The sequence below is a fragment of the Carassius carassius genome, chromosome 1 (assembly GCF_963082965.1).
Source record: "Carassius carassius chromosome 1, fCarCar2.1, whole genome shotgun sequence".
NCBI lineage: Eukaryota > Metazoa > Chordata > Actinopteri > Cypriniformes > Cyprinidae > Carassius > Carassius carassius.
In genome coordinates this window covers 9,870,296-9,886,944 of record NC_081755.1, presented here as the reverse complement: position 1 = coordinate 9,886,944, position 16,649 = coordinate 9,870,296, and the positions used below count along the sequence as shown (strand labels likewise).

The following is a 16,649-nucleotide window of genomic DNA, read 5'->3' as shown; positions in this document are numbered from 1 at the left end:
TTCGACCCATGCCCGCGAAGAGATTGGAGCCTTAATACAGCTACTTGGACCACTGGGCCACGCTACCCTGTATGCCTGCGCACTCCGGCTCGCTACGACCGGTGGAAAAGTTTCTTTCCATTCCTTTTTTCGCCTTCCACCTTCCGGAAATAGAGGCAACGCTACCACACTAAGCCCTTTTCAATGAGTAAAACTGGCTGTTTCCATCCTTTTGCCTACTAATTGCTTTCCAATGTTATTTTATTCAAGTGATTTTCCTGTTTTGAAGTAACTTCACTGTGATTGTAAACTATTGGTGTCCCTGCTTCAACACGGTGCATCTGTAAGAAAGGAGCAGAGGCTGTGACAGGCTTTCAGCACCGACTTGACTAAAAAGCAAGGAATGTAAAAGCGGCTGAATTTGGACGTTCATGCAGCATCACTTTGCGCAGCCACAGCAGTCTTCCAAAAATATGTACTGGCAGCGGTGGGATTCAAACCCACGCACCCGAAGAGACTAGAGCCTTAATACAGCGCCTTGGACCACTCAGCCACGCTACCCTGTGTGCCTACGCTCTCCGGCTCGATACGACCGGTGGAAAAGTTTCTTTCCATTCCTTTTTTCGCCTTCCACCTTCCGGAAGTAGAGGCAACGCTACCACACTAAGCCCTTTTCAATGAGTAAATCTGGCTGTTTCCATCCTTTTGCCTACTATTTGCTTTCCACTGTTATTTTATTCAAGTGATTTTCCTGTTTTGAAGTAACTTCACTGTGATTGTAAACTATTGGTGTCCCTGCTTCAACACGGTGCATCTGTAAGAAAGGAGCAGAGGCCGTGAAAGGCTTTCAGCACCGACTAGGCTAAAAACCAAGGAATGTAAAAGCGGCTGAATTTGGACGTTCAAGCAGCATCACTTTGCACAGCCACAGCAATCTTCCAAAAAGATCTATTGGCAGCGGTGGGATTCGAACGCACGCCCCCGAAAAGACTGGAGCCTAAATCCAGCGCCTTGGACCCGCCTCGGCCACGCTACCCTGTGCTCCTGTGCTAACCGGCTCGCTGCGACGGGTGGAAAAGTTTCTTTCCATTCCTTTTTTCGCCGTCCACATTCCGGAAATAGAGGCAACGCTACCACACTAAGCCCTTTTCAATGAGTAAAACTGTCTGTTTCCAACCTTTTGCCTACTAATTGCTTTCCACCGTTATTTGATTCAAGTGATTTTCCTGTTTTGAAGTAACTTCACTGTGATTGTAAACTATTGGTGTCCCTGCTTCAATACGGTGCATCTGTAAGAAAGGAGCAGAGGCCATGACAGGCTTTCAGCACCGACTTGGCTAAAAAGCAAGGAATGTAAAAGCGGCTGAATTTGGACGTTCATGCAGCATCACTTTGCGCAGCCACAGCAGTCTTCCAAAAAGATGTACTGGCAGCGGTGGGATTCGAACCCACACCCCCGAAGAGACTGGAGCCTTAATCCAGCGCCTAGGACTGCTCGGCCACGCTACCCTGTGTGCCCACGCTCTCCGGCTCGCTACGACTGGTGAAAAAGTTTCTTTCCATTCCTTTTTTCGCCTTCCACCTTCCGGAAGTAGAGGCAACGCTACCACACTAAGCCCTTTTCAATGAGTAAATCTGTCTGTTTCCATCCTTTTGCCTACTATTTGCTTTCCACTGTTATTTTATTCAAGTGATTTTCCTGTTTTGAAGTAACTTCACTGTGATTGTAAACTATTGGTGTCCCTGCTTCAACACGGTGCATCTGTAAGAAAGGAGCAGAGGCCGTGAAAGGCTTTCAGCACCGACTAGGCTAAAAACCAAGGAATGTAAAAGCGGCTGAATTTGGACATTCATGCAGCATCACTTTGCGCAGCCACAGCAGTCTTCCAAAAAATGTAATGGCAGCGGTGGGATTCGACCCATGCCCGCGAAGAGATTGGAGCCTTAATACAGCTACTTGGACCACTGGGCCACGCTACCCTGTATGCCTGCGCACTCCGGCTCGCTACGACCGGTGGAAAAGTTTCTTTCCATTCCTTTTTTCGCCTTCCACCTTCCGGAAATAGAGGCAACGCTACCACACTAAGCCCTTTTCAATGAGTAAAACTGGCTGTTTCCATCCTTTTGCCTACTAATTGCTTTCCAATGTTATTTTATTCAAGTGATTTTCCTGTTTTGAAGTAACTTCACTGTGATTGTAAACTATTGGTGTCCCTGCTTCAACACGGTGCATCTGTAAGAAAGGAGCAGAGGCTGTGACAGGCTTTCAGCACCGACTTGACTAAAAAGCAAGGAATGTAAAAGCGGCTGAATTTGGACGTTCATGCAGCATCACTTTGCGCAGCCACAGCAGTCTTCCAAAAATATGTACTGGCAGCGGTGGGATTCAAACCCACGCACCCGAAGAGACTAGAGCCTTAATACAGCGCCTTGGACCTCTCAGCCACGCTACCCTGTGTGCCTACGCTCTCCGGCTCGATACGACCGGTGGAAAAGTTTCTTTCCATTCCTTTTTTCGCCTTCCACCTTCTGGAAGTAGAGGCAACGCTACCACACTAAGCCCTTTTCAATGAGTAAATCTGGCTGTTTCCATCCTTTTGCCTACTATTTGCTATCCACTGTTATTTTATTCAAGTGATTTTCCTGTTTTGAAGTAACTTCACTGTGATTGTAAACTATTGGTGTCCCTGCTTCAACACGGTGCATCTGTAAGAAAGGAGCAGAGGCCGTGAAAGGCTTTCAGCACCGACTAGGCTAAAAACCAAGGAATGTAAAAGCGGCTGAATTTGGACGTTCAAGCAGCATCACTTTGCACAGCCACAGCAATCTTCCAAAAAGATCTATTGGCAGCGGTGGGATTCGAACGCACGCCCCCGAAAAGACTGGAGCCTAAATCCAGCGCCTTGGACCGCTCGGCCACGCTACCCTGTGCTCCTGCGCTAACCGGTTCGCCACGACCGGTGGAAAAGTTTCTTTCCATTCCTTTTTTCGCCTTCCACATTCCGGAAATAGAGGCAACGCTACCACACTAAGCCCTTTTCAATGAGTAAAACTGTCTGTTTCCAACCTTTTGCCTACTAATTGCTTTCCACTGTTATTTGATTCAAGTGATTTTCCTGTTCTGAAGTAACTTCACTGTGATTGTAAACTATTGGTGTCCCTGCTTCAACACGTTGCATCTGTAAGAAAGGAGCAGAGGCCGTGAAAGTCTTTCAGCACCGACTTGACTAAAAAGCAAGGAATGTAAAAGCGGCTGAATTTGGACGTTCATGCAGCATCACTTTGCGCAGCCACAGCTGTCTTCCAAAAAGATGTACTGGCAGCGGTGGGATTCAAACCCATGCACCCGAAGAGACTAGAGCCTTAATACAGCGCCTTGGACCACTCGGCCACGCTACCCTGTGTGCCTACGCTCTCCGGCTCGATACGACCGGTGGAAAAGTTTCTTTCCATTCCTTTTTTTGCCTTCCACCTTCCGGAAGTAGAGGCAACGCTACCACACTAAGCCCTTTTCAATGAGTAAATCTGGCTGTTTCCATCCTTTTGCCTACTAATTGCTTTCCACTGTTATTTTATTCAAGTGATTTTCCTGTTTTGAAGTAACTTCACTGTGATTGTAAACTATTGGTGTCCCTGCTTCAACACGGTGCATCTGTAAGAAAGGAGCAGAGGCCGTGAAAGGCTTTCAGCACCGACTAGGTTAAAAAGCAAGAAATGTTAAAGCGGCTGAATTTGGACGTTCACGCAGCATCACTTTGCACAGCCACAGCAGTCTTCCAAAAAGATCTATTGGCAGCGGTGGGATTCGAACCCATGCCCCCGAAGAGACTGGAGCCTAAATCCAGCGCCTTGGACCGCTCGACCACGCTACCCTGTGCTCCTGCGCTAACCGGCTCGCTACGACCGGTGGAAAAGTTTCTTTCCATTCCTTTTTTCGCCTTCCACATTCCGGAAATAGAGGCAACGCTACCACACTAAGCCCTTTTCAATGAGTAAAACTGTCTGTTTCCAACCATTTGCCTACAAATTGCTTTCCACTGTTATTTGATTCAAGTGATTTTCCTGTTTTGAAGTAACTTCACTGTGATTGTAAACTATTGGTGTCTATTGACGTTCATGTCTATTGACTTTCCATTCCTTTTTTCGCCTTCTACCTTCCGGAAATAGAGGAAACGCTACCACACTAAGCCCTTTTTAATGAGTAAAACTGGCTGTTTCCATCCTTTTGCCTACTAATTGCTTTCCAATGTTATTTTATTCAAGTGATTTTCCTGTTTTGAAGTAACTTCACTGTGATTGTAAACTATTGGTGTCCCTGCTTCAACACGGTGCATCTGTAAGAAAGGAGCAGAGGCCGTGACGGACTTTCAGCACTGACTTGGCTAAAAAGCAAGTAATGTAAAAGCGGCTGAATTTGGACGTTCATGCAGCATCACTTTGCGCAGCCACAGCAGTCTTCCAAAAAAATTTACTGGCAGTGGTGGGATTCAAACCCACGCCCCTGAAGAGATTGGAGCCTTAATACAGCGACTTGGACCACTCGGCCACACTACCCTGTGTGCCTACGCTCTCAGGCTCGGTACGACCGGTGGAAAAGTTTCTTTCCATTCCTTTTTTCGCCTTCCACCTTCCGGAAGTAGAGTGTAACGGTGGCTGCCCCAAATCAAATTTGACTTAATAAAATTTAAATTGTTCGGGCGCCAGACAAGTAAAACTTGTCAAGTAAAAAAAAAAATATATATATATGTAATGAAGTTCAATTTCCCCGAAGATAACTCAAACCACCGTTACACAAAAAACGAAAATAAATTCCTTCAAATACCCACAATAATGTAGAATAGGGCTTAAATGACACACAGTCAGAAATTGAAGGGTTTGGTCAAAAATATGTATATTTTAAGAAAACATTTTTGCAAAGAAATAAAATAAAATAAACTACACAAAGTTAAATTTTCGCAGAGTTTTTTTTCTTTACCTCACATGACAAATAACAAAATATTTAAGGCAAACAGTTCTTTTTTTCAAACTCAGTTTGTGTTCAATTTTCAGCCAAAATAAAGAAATGAAGGGGGAAAAAAAAAACACACACAAAAAAAACACTTCAAACGAGTGTTTGTGTATGGGTGTGTGCGTGTACAATGAGCGTGTATGTGTGTGTGTGTGGTGGTGGCTGCGTGAAGCAGTCTGTGTAGCGGCCGCAAATCCTGGGCCGGAGAAAGAGTTTGGAGACTTGGCGAGAGTTTGGCGTGAGTTTAGAAACTCTTGGCGTGAGGTTAAAAGATGATGGACATCACCACTAGTACCTGAGGCAGGCGAACGAACCAGGCTGGATTATGTTGCACCAGGCAGGCGAACGAACCATGCAGACGCAGTAGAACAATTTCTCCGTCACTTTGGCGATCGCACCCAGTCAGCGCATGCACAGAGATTCCAGCAAAGAATAGTACGACCTTCAGCTTCAGGTAGCGTATGTCCCACTCCAATAATAACCTACAGGTGTGTTTTGTTTTTTACTCGCGCCCCAACTTCCGTTTCTAGCGCTCTTTTATTCTAAATTTCCTCATTGGTTTCCGCCCATCAGAAAAAATGAAAAGCTGATATGGATTTCTTCCATATCGCTACACTCTCCCTCCCTGGAGAAGACAACCTATGGTTGTGGAAATGTGAATCATAATTAAAATCCAATGAATTCCTCTTCATCAGAAGATTCATTGAATATCTGGCAGAGCCTTTTCTTCTCCTGGCATTCCAGCTCTTCAGCCGTGGGAAAGCATGGTTTCAGGTTGCACACATGCACTATGCGAACATCTTCGCCAGTGGACTCTAGCGCTATTCGATAGTTCAATGGACCCACCTGTTTTATGACACGGTAAGGGCCTTTCCATTTTTGAGCCAATTTTGCAGTGAAGTGATGTTGTGCACTAGACTGGGGAAAGGTTCTCATCCACACACGATCATTTTCCTTGTATGTGACATCTCGTCTTCTTTTCCGGTAAGTATTGGTCCCATTTTCTGTGATTGTTGTCCACATAGGCAGAAATCATGCATTTGAGCGTACGGTTAACCCTCTCGGTCATATTTGTTTGTGGATGGTATGATGTTGTCAATTTAGGTTTGATACTCCACTTTTGACAGAGTTCTCTGAACAGTGATGACACAAATTGTGTACCTCTATCCGACAGAATGAAGTCTGGCACCCCCCAACGGGTTAGAATTTCCTTCCGAAGAAGTAACGCAACAGTCTCAGCTTTAGCATTGCGCATGGGGAAAAATTCCACCCACCGGGAGTAGTAATCTACAAAGACTAAGAGGTACTCATTTTGCTGTGTGCTGCGTGGCATTGGCCCCATAATGTCCACTCCAAGCATCTCATTGGGACGGGTGGTGGTGACTTGCTGTAGTTTGCCCACAGGTTTCTGATTTTCTCCCTTAAGAGTCTGGCATTTGACACATTTTTTGACGTGGTGTTTTATGTCAGTCCACATTCCAGGCCAGAATGCAACATCATGGATACGCTTGTAGGTCTTATAAATACCTACATGACCGCTCCAGGGATTAGAGTGGTAGTGGTGTAGAATGGACGACACAAGGCTGGTAGGAATGTAGACTCTGTAATGAACTTGATTGTTCGGCAGGTGAGTTTTGTGATAGAGTTTATCTTCCACTATCTCATACTGATCTTTAAAAGAGGAATCATTTTCTGCAAGTGCTTTAAGTGTGTTGGTGATGACAGGGTCTTTGTGCTGTTCCTCCCAGATTGTGGCTGGAGATATCGGAAACTCAGCATTCTCCTGTTGGTGTTGGTTGGTGTACAGGTTACAACTGGTGTGAATCCGAGACAGAGCATCAGGTGCCATATTTAGTTTTCCTTTGCGATATTCAATGATAAAATCAAATCTCTGTAGTCGCAAGGCCCACCGGATGAGGCGACTCGTGGTTTTTGTGGAAGACATTACCCATTGTAACGCTGAGTGGTCTGTGATGACAGTGAACAGTTTGTGCTCTAGGTAGTGCTGCCATTTTTCCAGGGCCCAAATTACAGCCAAACACTCTTTTTCAGTGGCTGTGTAATTGGTCTCTGCTTTGTTCAGGGTTCTGCTGGCATAAGCAATAACTTGTTCCAATCCCTGTTCCTTGCGCTGGGTCAGCACAGCACCCAGACCAGTGTTACTGGCATCCGTATAGACAGTAAAAGGCAGTTGAAGGTCAGGATGGCCAAGAATGGGAGGAGAGGTAAGACAGCATTTTAAATGTTCAAAGGCTTGTTGACATTGTTGTGACCAGAGGAATGAACATCCTTTTTTTTTCAGTGCATTGATGGGTTCAGCGATCCTGGAGAAGTTTGGTACAAACCGGTGGTACCACCCGGCTAACCCCAGGAAGCGCTGGACCTCCTTGATGCTGGTGGGCACAGGGTATTCACGTATAGCCTCCACTTTACTTGGGTCTGCAGCTATGCCTTGGACGCTGACAACATGTCCCAGAAAAGTTATTTTCTGAAGACAGAACTTGCTCTTTTTTAAATTAATGGTGAGGCCAGCCATTTGCAGTTTATAAAAAACAGCTTGGAGGTCGGAGAAGTGCTGGGCTACAGATGGTGAGTAAATAATGATGTCGTCAATGTAGACAAAGCAGATGTTTCCACGCAATTCTCCTAGAACGTTCTCCATTAGTCTTTGGAAGGTTGCTGGGGCATTTTTTAACCCAAATGGCATAACATTAAACTGAAACAGTCCTGATGAAGTTGTGAAAGCTGTCTTTGGTTTACTTTCTTGATCCATGTTTACCTGCCAGTAGCCACTGTTAAGGTCAATGGTGGAAAAGATGGCCGCTCCAGATAGTGACTCCAAGATCTCAGTGATGTTGGGTAATGGGTAAGCATCATTCTCTGTAATGGCATTAACTTTTCTGTAGTCCACACAAAACCTAAGGCTTCCGTCTTTTTTAGGGACCAAGACGACAGGTGAGGCCCATCCAGAGTGTGATGGTTCTACGATGCCGGCAGTCAACATCTCTTCCAGTTGCTCTGTAATGACAGCTTGTTTGGCAGGTGTTGTGCGGTACGGTCTTTGTTTTATAGGTACTTGGTGGGTAGTATATATGTGATGCTGTGTAACTTCAGTACGTCCTGGACGAAGGGTACAAACTTGAGGGTTTGACTCGAGGATCTGCCGTAACTGTTGCTTGCCTTCCGGAGGTAAGTGGGCATCCTGTACAGCAGTGTTAATTAGTGTCTTCTCATCCAGGCAGGCTGGTTGAAACATGTTAAGTTGAGGAGGAGGAACAGAAGATAGTAAGGAGAGGCTGTTGGGATTTTTATTTCCCATCTTTCCCCTTGGATGTTGGGAACTGATAACTGGTACACTGGCATTTGTTGGCTGGAAAGGATAATACTCTTTAGGATTGGACTGAAATGAATACTTTTGATCTGCCACATTGATCTGCAGCCCACTGGAGAAGATGAAGTCCAGTCCTAATACGACTGCATAGGCCAGGGCTTTGGCTGATAGAACAACAGCAGGTATGGTGAATACTTTTTGATGTAGGGTGATTGGCATGTTTATCCAACCTAAAGGAATTTCTGCTTCCCCATTTGCTAGGTAGAGCGGACCCTGGGTCCATGGATGGAGTTTTTGTGAAGTGAGCTCCTTCCAGAGATTCTCATGTAGAAGGGTGTAGCTAGCCCCAGTATCAACAATGGCTTTTCCCTTCCAGGTACCAATGCAAAGTGGTATCACTAATTGTTGTGGAACAATTGCAGCAGGTGGTGGTTTCTTACCAGTTGTTGATGAATTGTGGGGAAAGGTGGCAGACACAGAGCGATTGCCAGATGGACCAGTACCTTTAGAAGATGGAAATGTTGTCCGCTTGTTATTGGAGGAAGGGTGTTGGCTGGTGGACTGAGGTGACTGGGACTGAGAAGAGACAAAGTGAGGACAGCTGCCAGGTGAGTGATGGCCTTTACATCGCCAGCATTGCACTAAAGGCTTCTCTGCCGGGCGGTTGGGAATAGGTCTTTGAGGCATGGATAGGGGTTGCTTAGAACTCACACGTTTTTCATATTGCAGTTGTTGTTCGTAGTCTTTTTCCAGCTGTTGGCCCAATTTCACAAGCTCATCGACTGTGTTCACCCGACTGCGAATCTGGCTTGCAAGGTAAGGATTCATATTTTTCAAAATCATTTTCACCAACTCACTGTCGGTCAAGGTGGGCTTCCACCTTTTGCAGAGAGCTCTGTATGTAAATGCAAAGTCCCTAATGCTCTCTCTTTCTCCCTGTGTTCTTGTCCTTACCCTTTCAGCCAGCTCGTCTTCATAATCCTCTGAGAGGAAAGCAGAGAGGAAAGCAGCTTCAAACTCTTCCCACGTGGTTATTGAGGATCGTGCAACTTCCCACCAGTCCCGGGCAGTACCATAAAGGACAGTGCGGAAAGTGGCCAGGATGTCAGCATTAGTAAGAGGATGTAACGCCAAGAAATCCTGACATCGAGTTAGATAGAGCAAGGGGTCCAAGTCATCTGACTGTCTCCCAAAAGTAGGAAATGTAATCTTAAGATGATCACTCTTTACAACAGGAGTAGGAAACATTGGAGGTGTCACTGGTGATGTAGGTGAAACTGCAGTGGTCAGAGGCAAGGGTGAGTAATCTCTTGTCTGCAGGTCAATCATTTGTTTCTCTTGCTTTTCGAGTCTTTTCTCAAGTTCAGTTTGTAAGCTTTTTACAGTTGCACACAGGGTGTTGGTGGTTTGGGTGCACTGGGTGAGTTCTGTTGACAACTGGTCATAATTTTTTTGATGGGTTACCAGGTAGGTTTTGATGTCCTGCTGAAGCTCCACTTGAAGTTGGTCAATCATGAACCGTACTTCAGACACATACGTAGTCTTAGCTTTGTGAAGTTCATCAGACATCATGACTTTAAGTGACTTAGTGAGTTGATCAGTCTCTTCCTTCACATGCTTCTTACTTTCAGAAATGTGGGTGAGCATTTCTTGTTGGTTTTGCTTGAGTTTATCAGCAAGGTTAGAAATCAGGCTGTCGTGATGTGCAGTCATGGTTTTAAGTTCTTTGGCAAGTTCACCAATGTTTTTTTCATGGGTTTGCATATGCTGTGTCAACGTGTCCCAGTTTCCTTTAACTTGAGTGAGTTGATGCATTCCTTTTCCAGGAGTTGACAGGATGCCAGGCAAGCCCTGCTGTGCCACTGAAGATAAAGATGAAGGCCCAGGTGATGTACATATCTGCATGGAGTCGCCATTCGGTTCCTGCTCCCAGGTGAAGGGTTGAACAGGAGTACTGCCAGCTAGTGGTGAAGTTGCAAACCGCACATGGGTTCCTGGGAAGTCAGTGGTGCTGGCTTGAGTAGGAGTGAAGTGGAAAGGAGCACGAAGAGGTCCAGTTGAAGAAAGTAGAGGACGGGGTGCTGGAGGCCAGACTGGGGTAGCAACATCTGGTGCTGGTGGTTCTATCTCCACAAAAGTGGATGGAGACAGAGGAGTGGCAGCCATGTTTGATTGTCAGTGTATGTATAGTCAGTCAGTGTAAAAATGTAGTGAAATGCAAGTTGAGTGAAAAAAAAACAATGTATAAATGTTTGAAAAAATAAATTGCAGCAGAATACTCTTAACAGTTCAGTGTGAAGTGTCTGTCCAATTGTCCAATTCACCAATTCACACTTCAATTCACTTAACTTCACAAATCAATAATTAGATTTTTAGATTTCAATAACACAAATGGGTGTTTCCACAACTTTCACATAATTGGGTCAGTTTGGCAGCAAGACAACTAAGGGGTAACACAATTATATATTTAACAACGTGCAAGTTCACAAACAAAAAGTATCTTCCCACAAAACCATTAAGTAAAGGAAAAAACTGTTTCAATTCAGTATGTATATACACCACAATTTCACAAACACAAAAAAATATAGGCAGTGACAGCCAACCTTTAAGTAATCGTTTAGGGAAACTCAAATTCAAAGCTCAAATGACCAGTTTAAGTGGTCATGGTTTACGTGCTTAAATGTTTAAGTTTCAAGTTGTCAAGGTTTAAGTGTTTAAGTTTCAAGTCATCAAGGTTTAAGTGTTTAAGTTTCAAGTTTCATGTCTCAAGTTTCAAGTTTCAAGTCCCTGTTCGGGTGCCACTTCTGTAACGGTGGCTGCCCCAAATCAAATTTGACTTAATAAAATTTAAATTGTTCGGGCGCCAGACAAGTAAAACTTGTCAAGTAAAAAAAAAAATATATATATATGTAATGAAGTTCAATTTCCCCGAAGATAACTCAAACCACCGTTACACAAAAAATGAAAATAAATTCCTTCAAATACCCACAATAATGTAGAATAGGGCTTAAATGACACACAGTCAGAAATTGAAGGGTTTGGTCAAAAATATGTATATTTTAAGAAAACATTTTTGCAAAGAAATAAAATAAAATAAACTACACAAAGTTAAATTTTCGCAGAGTTTTTTTTCTTTACCTCACATGACAAATAACAAAATATTTAAGGCAAACAGTTCTTTTTTTCAAACTCAGTTTGTGTTCAATTTTCAGCCAAAATAAAGAAATGAAGGGGGAAAAAAAAAACACACACAAAAAAAACACTTCAAACGAGTGTTTGTGTATGGGTGTGTGCGTGTACAATGAGCGTGTATGTGTGTGTGTGTGGTGGTGGCTGCGTGAAGCAGTCTGTGTAGCGGCCGCAAATCCTGGGCCGGAGAAAGAGTTTGGAGACTTGGCGAGAGTTTGGCGTGAGTTTAGAAACTCTTGGCGTGAGGTTAAAAGATGATGGACATCACCACTAGTACCTGAGGCAGGCGAACGAACCAGGCTGGATTATGTTGCACCAGGCAGGCGAACGAACCATGCAGACGCAGTAGAACAATTTCTCCGTCACTTTGGCGATCGCACCCAGTCAGCGCATGCACAGAGATTCCAGCAAAGAATACTACGACCTTCAGCTTCAGGTAGCGTGTGTCCCACTCCAATAATAACCTACAGGTGTGTTTTGTTTTTTACTCGCGCCCCAACTTCCGTTTCTAGCGCTCTTTTATTCTAAATTTCCTCATTGGTTTCCGCCCATCAGAAAAAATGAAAAGCTGATATGGATTTCTTCCATATCGCTACAAGAGGCAACGCTACCACACTAAGCCCTTTTCAATGAGTAAATCTGTCTGTTTCCATCCTTTTGCCTACTAATTGCTTTCCACTGTTATTTTATTCAAGTGATTTTCCTGTTTTGAAGTAACTTCACTGTGATTGTAAACTATTGGTGTCCCTGCTTCAACACGGTGCATCTGTAAGAAAGGAGCAGAGGCTGTGAAAGGCTTTCAGCACCGACTAGGCTAAAAAGCAAGGCATGTTAAAGCGGCTGAATTTGGACGTTCACGCAGCATCACTTTGCACAGCCACAGCAGTCTTTCAAAAAGATCTATTGGTAGCGGTGGGATTCGAACCCACGCCTCCCCGAAGAAACTGGAGCCTAAATCCAGTGCCTTGGACCGCTCGGCCACGCTACCCTGTGCTCCTGCGCTAACCGGCTCGCTACGACCGGTGGAAAAGTTTCTTTCCATTTCTTTTTTTGCCTTACACATTCCGGAAATAGAGGCAACGCTACCACACTAAGCCCTTTTCAATGAGTAAAACTGTCTGTTTCCAACCTTTTGCCTACTAATTGCTTTCCACTGTTATTTGATTCAAGTGATTTTCCTGTTTTGAAGTAACTTCACTGTGATTGTAAACTATCGGTGTCCCTGCTTCAATACGGTGCATCTGTAAGAAAGGAGCAGAGGCCGTGACAGGCTTTCAGCACCGACCTGGCTAAAAAGCAAGGAATGTAAAAGCGGCTGAATTTGGACGTTCATGCAGCATCACTTTGCGCAGCCACAGCAGTCTTCCAAAAAGATGTACTGGCAGCGGTGGGATTCTAACACACACCCCCGAAGAGACTGGAGCCTTAATCCAGCGCCTAGGACTGCTCGGCCACGCTACCCTGTGTGCCTAGGCTCTCCGGCTCGCTACGACCGGTGAAAAAGTTTCTTTCCATTCCTTTTGTCGCCTTCCACCTTCCGGAAGTAGAGGCAACGCTACCACACTAAGCCCTTTTCAATGAGTAAATGTGTCTGTTTCCATCCTTTTGCCTACTATTTGCTTTCCACTGTTATTTTATTCAAGTGATTTTCCTGTTTTGAAGTAACTTCACTGTGATTGTAAACTATTGGTGTCCCTGCTTCAACACGGTGCATCTGTAAGAAAGGAGCAGAGGCCGTGAAAGGCTTTCAGCACCGACTAGGCTAAAAAGCAAGGAATGTTAAAGCGGCTGAATTTGGACGTTCAAGCAGCATCACTTTGCACAGCCACAGCAGTCTTCCAAAAAGATCTATTGGCAGCGGTGGGATTCGAACCCACGCCCCCGAAGAGACTGGAGCTTAAATCCAGCGCCTTGGACCGCTCGGCCACGCTACCCTGTGCTCCTGCGCTAACCGGTTCGCTACGACCGGTGGAAAAGTTTCTTTCCATTCCTTTTTTCGCCTTCCACATTCCGGAAATAGAGGCAACGCAACCACACTAAGCCCTTTTCAATGAGTAAAACTGTCTGTTTCCAACCTTTTGCCTACTAATTGCTTTCCACTGTTATTTGATTCAAGTGATTTTCCTGTTCTGAAGTAACTTCACTGTGATTGTAAACTATTGGTGTCCCTGCTTCAACACGTTGCATCTGTAAGAAAGGAGCAGAGGCCGTGAAAGTCTTTCAGCACCGACTTGACTAAAAAACAAGGAATGTAAAAGCGGCTGAATTTGGACGTTCATGCAGCATCACTTTGCGCAGCCACAGCTGTCTTCCAAAAAGATGTACTGGCAGCGGTGGGATTCAAACCCATGCACCCGAAGAGACTAGAGCCTTAATACAGCGCCTTGGACCACTCGGCCACGCTACCCTGTGTGCCTATGCTCTCCGGCTCGATACGACCGGTGGAAAAGTCTCTTTCCATTCCTTTTTTCGCCTTCCACCTTCCGGAAGTAGAGGCAACGCTACCACACTAAGCCCTTTTCAATGAGTAAATCTGGCTGTTTCCATCCTTTTGCCTACTAATTGCTTTCCACTGTTATTTTATTCAAGTGATTTTCCTGTTTTGAAGTAACTTCACTGTGATTGTAAACTATTGGTGTCCCTGCTTCAACATGGTGCATCTGTAAGAAAGGAGCAGAGGCCGTGAAAGGCTTTCAGCACCGACTAGGTTAAAAAGCAAGAAATGTTAAAGCGGCTGAATTTGGACGTTCACGCAGCATCACTTTGCACAGCCACAGCAGTCTTCCAAAAAGATCTATTGGCAGCGGTGGGATTCGAACCCATGCCCCCGAAGAGACTGGAGCCTAAATCCAGCGCCTTGGACCGCTCGACCACGCTACCCTGTGCTCCTGCGCTAACCGGCTCGCTTCGACCGGTGGAAAAGTTTCTTTCCATTCCTTTTTTCGCCTTCCACATTCCGGAAATAGAGGCAACGCTGCCACACTAAGCCCTTTTCAATTTGTAAAACTGGCTGTTTCCATCCTTTTGCCTACTAATTGCTTTCCAATGTTATTTTATTCAAGTGATTTTCCTGTTTTGAAGTAACTTCACTGTGATTGTAAACTATTGGTGTCCTTGCTTCAACACGGTGCATCTGTAAGAAAGGAGCAGAGGCCGTGAAGGACTTTCAGCACCGACTTGGCTAAAAAGCAAGGAATTTAAAAGCGGCTGAATTTGGACGTTCATGCAGCATCACTTTGCGCAGCCACAGCAGTCTTCCAAAAAAATGTACTGGCAGTGGTGGGATTCGAACCCACGCCCCCAAAGAGATTGGAGCCTTAATACAGCGACTTGGACCACTCGGCCACACTACCCTGTGTGCCTACGCTCTCCGGCTCGGTACGACCGGTGGAAAAGTTTCTTTCCATTCCTTTTTTCGCCTTCCACCTTCCGGAAGTAGAGGCAACGCTACCACACTAAGCCCTTTTCAATGAGTAAATCTGTCTGTTTCCATCCTTTTGCCTACTAATTGCTTTCCACTGTTATTTTATTCAAGTGATTTTCCTGTTTTGAAGTAACTTCACTCTGATTGTAAACTATTGGTGTCCCTGCTTCAACACGGTGCATCTGTAAGAAAGGAGCAGAGGCCGTGAAAGGCTTTCAGCACCGACTAGGCTAAAAAGCAAGAAATGTTAAAGCGGCTGAATTTGGACGTTCACGCAGCATCACTTTGCACAGCCACAGCAGTCTTCCAAAAAGATTTAATGGCAGCAGTGGGATTCGAACCCACGCCCCCGAAGAGATTGGAGCCTTAATACAGCGACTTGGACCGCTCGCCCACGCTACCCTGTGTGCCTGCGCTCTCCGGCTCACTACGACCGGTGGAAAAGTTTCTTTCCATTCCTTTTTTCGCCTTTCACCTTCCGGAAGTAGAGGCAACGCTACCACACTAAGCCCTTTTCAATGAGTAAATCTGTCTGTTTCCATCCTTTTGCCTACTAATTGCTTTCCAATGTTATTTTATTCAAGTGATTTTCCTGTTTTGAAGTAACTTCACTGTGATTGTAAACTATTGGTGTCTCTGCTTCAATACGGTGCATCTGTAAGAAAGGAGCAGAGGCTGTGAAAGGCTTTCATCACCGACTAGGCTAAAAAGCAAGGAATGTTAAAGCGGCTGAATTTGGACGTTCACGCAGCATCACTTTGCACAGCCACAGCAGTCTTCCAAAAAGATCTATTGGCAGCGGTGGGATTCGAAACCACGCCCCCGAAGAGACTGGAGCCTAAATCCAGCGTCTTGGACCGCTCGGCCACGCTACCCTGTGCTCCTGCGCTAACCGGCTCGCTACGACCGGTGGAAAAGTTTCTTTCCATTCCTTTTTTCGCCTTCCACATTCCGGAAATAGAGGCAACGCTACCACACTAAGCCCTTTTCAATGAGTAAAACTGTTTGTTTCCAACCTTTTGCCTACTAATTGCTTTCCACTGTTATTTGATTCAAGTGATTTTCCTGTTTTGAAGTAACTTCACTGTGATTGTAAACTATTGGTGTCCCTGCTTCAATACGGTGCATCTGTAAGAAAGGAGCAGAGGCCGTGACAGGCTTTCAGCACCGACTTGGCTAAAAAGCAAGGAATGTAAAAGCGGCTGAATTTGGACGTACATGCAGCATCACTTTGCGCAGCCACAGCAGTCTTCCAAAAAGATGTACTGGCAGCGGTGGGATTCTAACCCACACCCCCGAAGAGACTGGAGCCTTAATCCAGCGCCTAGGACTGCTCGGCCACGCTACCCTGTGTGCCTACGCTCTCCGGCTCGCTACGACCGGTGAAAAAGTTTCTTTCCATTCCTTTTGTCGCCTTCCAGCTTCCGGAAGTAGAGGCAACGCTACCACACTAAGCCCTTTTCAATGAGTAAATCTGTCTGTTTCCATCCTTTTGCCTACTATTTGCTTTCCACTGTTATTTTATTCAAGTGATTTTCCTGTTTTGAAGTAACTTCACTGTGATTGTAAACTATTGGTGTCCCTGCTTCCACACGGTGCATCTGTAAGAAAGGAGCAGAGGCCGTGAAAGGCTTTCAGCACCGACTAGGCTAAAAAGCAAGGAATGTTAAAGCGGCTGAATTTGGACGTTCAAGCAGCATCACTTTGCACAGCCACAG

The 16,649-nt window shown here is 45.2% G+C and overlaps 7 non-coding genes across 7 annotated transcripts; all 7 read right to left on the bottom strand.

The window, feature by feature from the left end:
• Positions 1 to 931: 931 nt before the first annotated feature.
• trnal-uag (transfer RNA leucine (anticodon UAG)) lies at positions 932 to 1,015 on the bottom strand. Its single transcript has one exon. It is a non-coding gene; the product is annotated as a tRNA-Leu (tRNA).
• Positions 1,016 to 2,823: 1,808 nt separating this feature from the next.
• On the bottom strand, positions 2,824 to 2,905 carry trnal-uag (transfer RNA leucine (anticodon UAG)). Its single transcript has one exon. It is a non-coding gene; the product is annotated as a tRNA-Leu (tRNA).
• An 864-nt stretch (positions 2,906 to 3,769) lies between these two features.
• Positions 3,770 to 3,851, bottom strand: trnal-uag (transfer RNA leucine (anticodon UAG)). The gene has a single exon. It is a non-coding gene; the product is annotated as a tRNA-Leu (tRNA).
• An 8,560-nt stretch (positions 3,852 to 12,411) lies between these two features.
• On the bottom strand, positions 12,412 to 12,495 carry trnal-uag (transfer RNA leucine (anticodon UAG)). The gene has a single exon. It is a non-coding gene; the product is annotated as a tRNA-Leu (tRNA).
• Positions 12,496 to 13,359: 864 nt separating this feature from the next.
• Positions 13,360 to 13,441, bottom strand: trnal-uaa (transfer RNA leucine (anticodon UAA)). The gene has a single exon. It is a non-coding gene; the product is annotated as a tRNA-Leu (tRNA).
• An 864-nt stretch (positions 13,442 to 14,305) lies between these two features.
• Positions 14,306 to 14,387, bottom strand: trnal-uag (transfer RNA leucine (anticodon UAG)). The gene has a single exon. It is a non-coding gene; the product is annotated as a tRNA-Leu (tRNA).
• Positions 14,388 to 15,724: 1,337 nt separating this feature from the next.
• trnal-uag (transfer RNA leucine (anticodon UAG)) lies at positions 15,725 to 15,806 on the bottom strand. Its single transcript has one exon. It is a non-coding gene; the product is annotated as a tRNA-Leu (tRNA).
• Between the last annotated feature and the right edge of the window lie 843 nt (positions 15,807 to 16,649).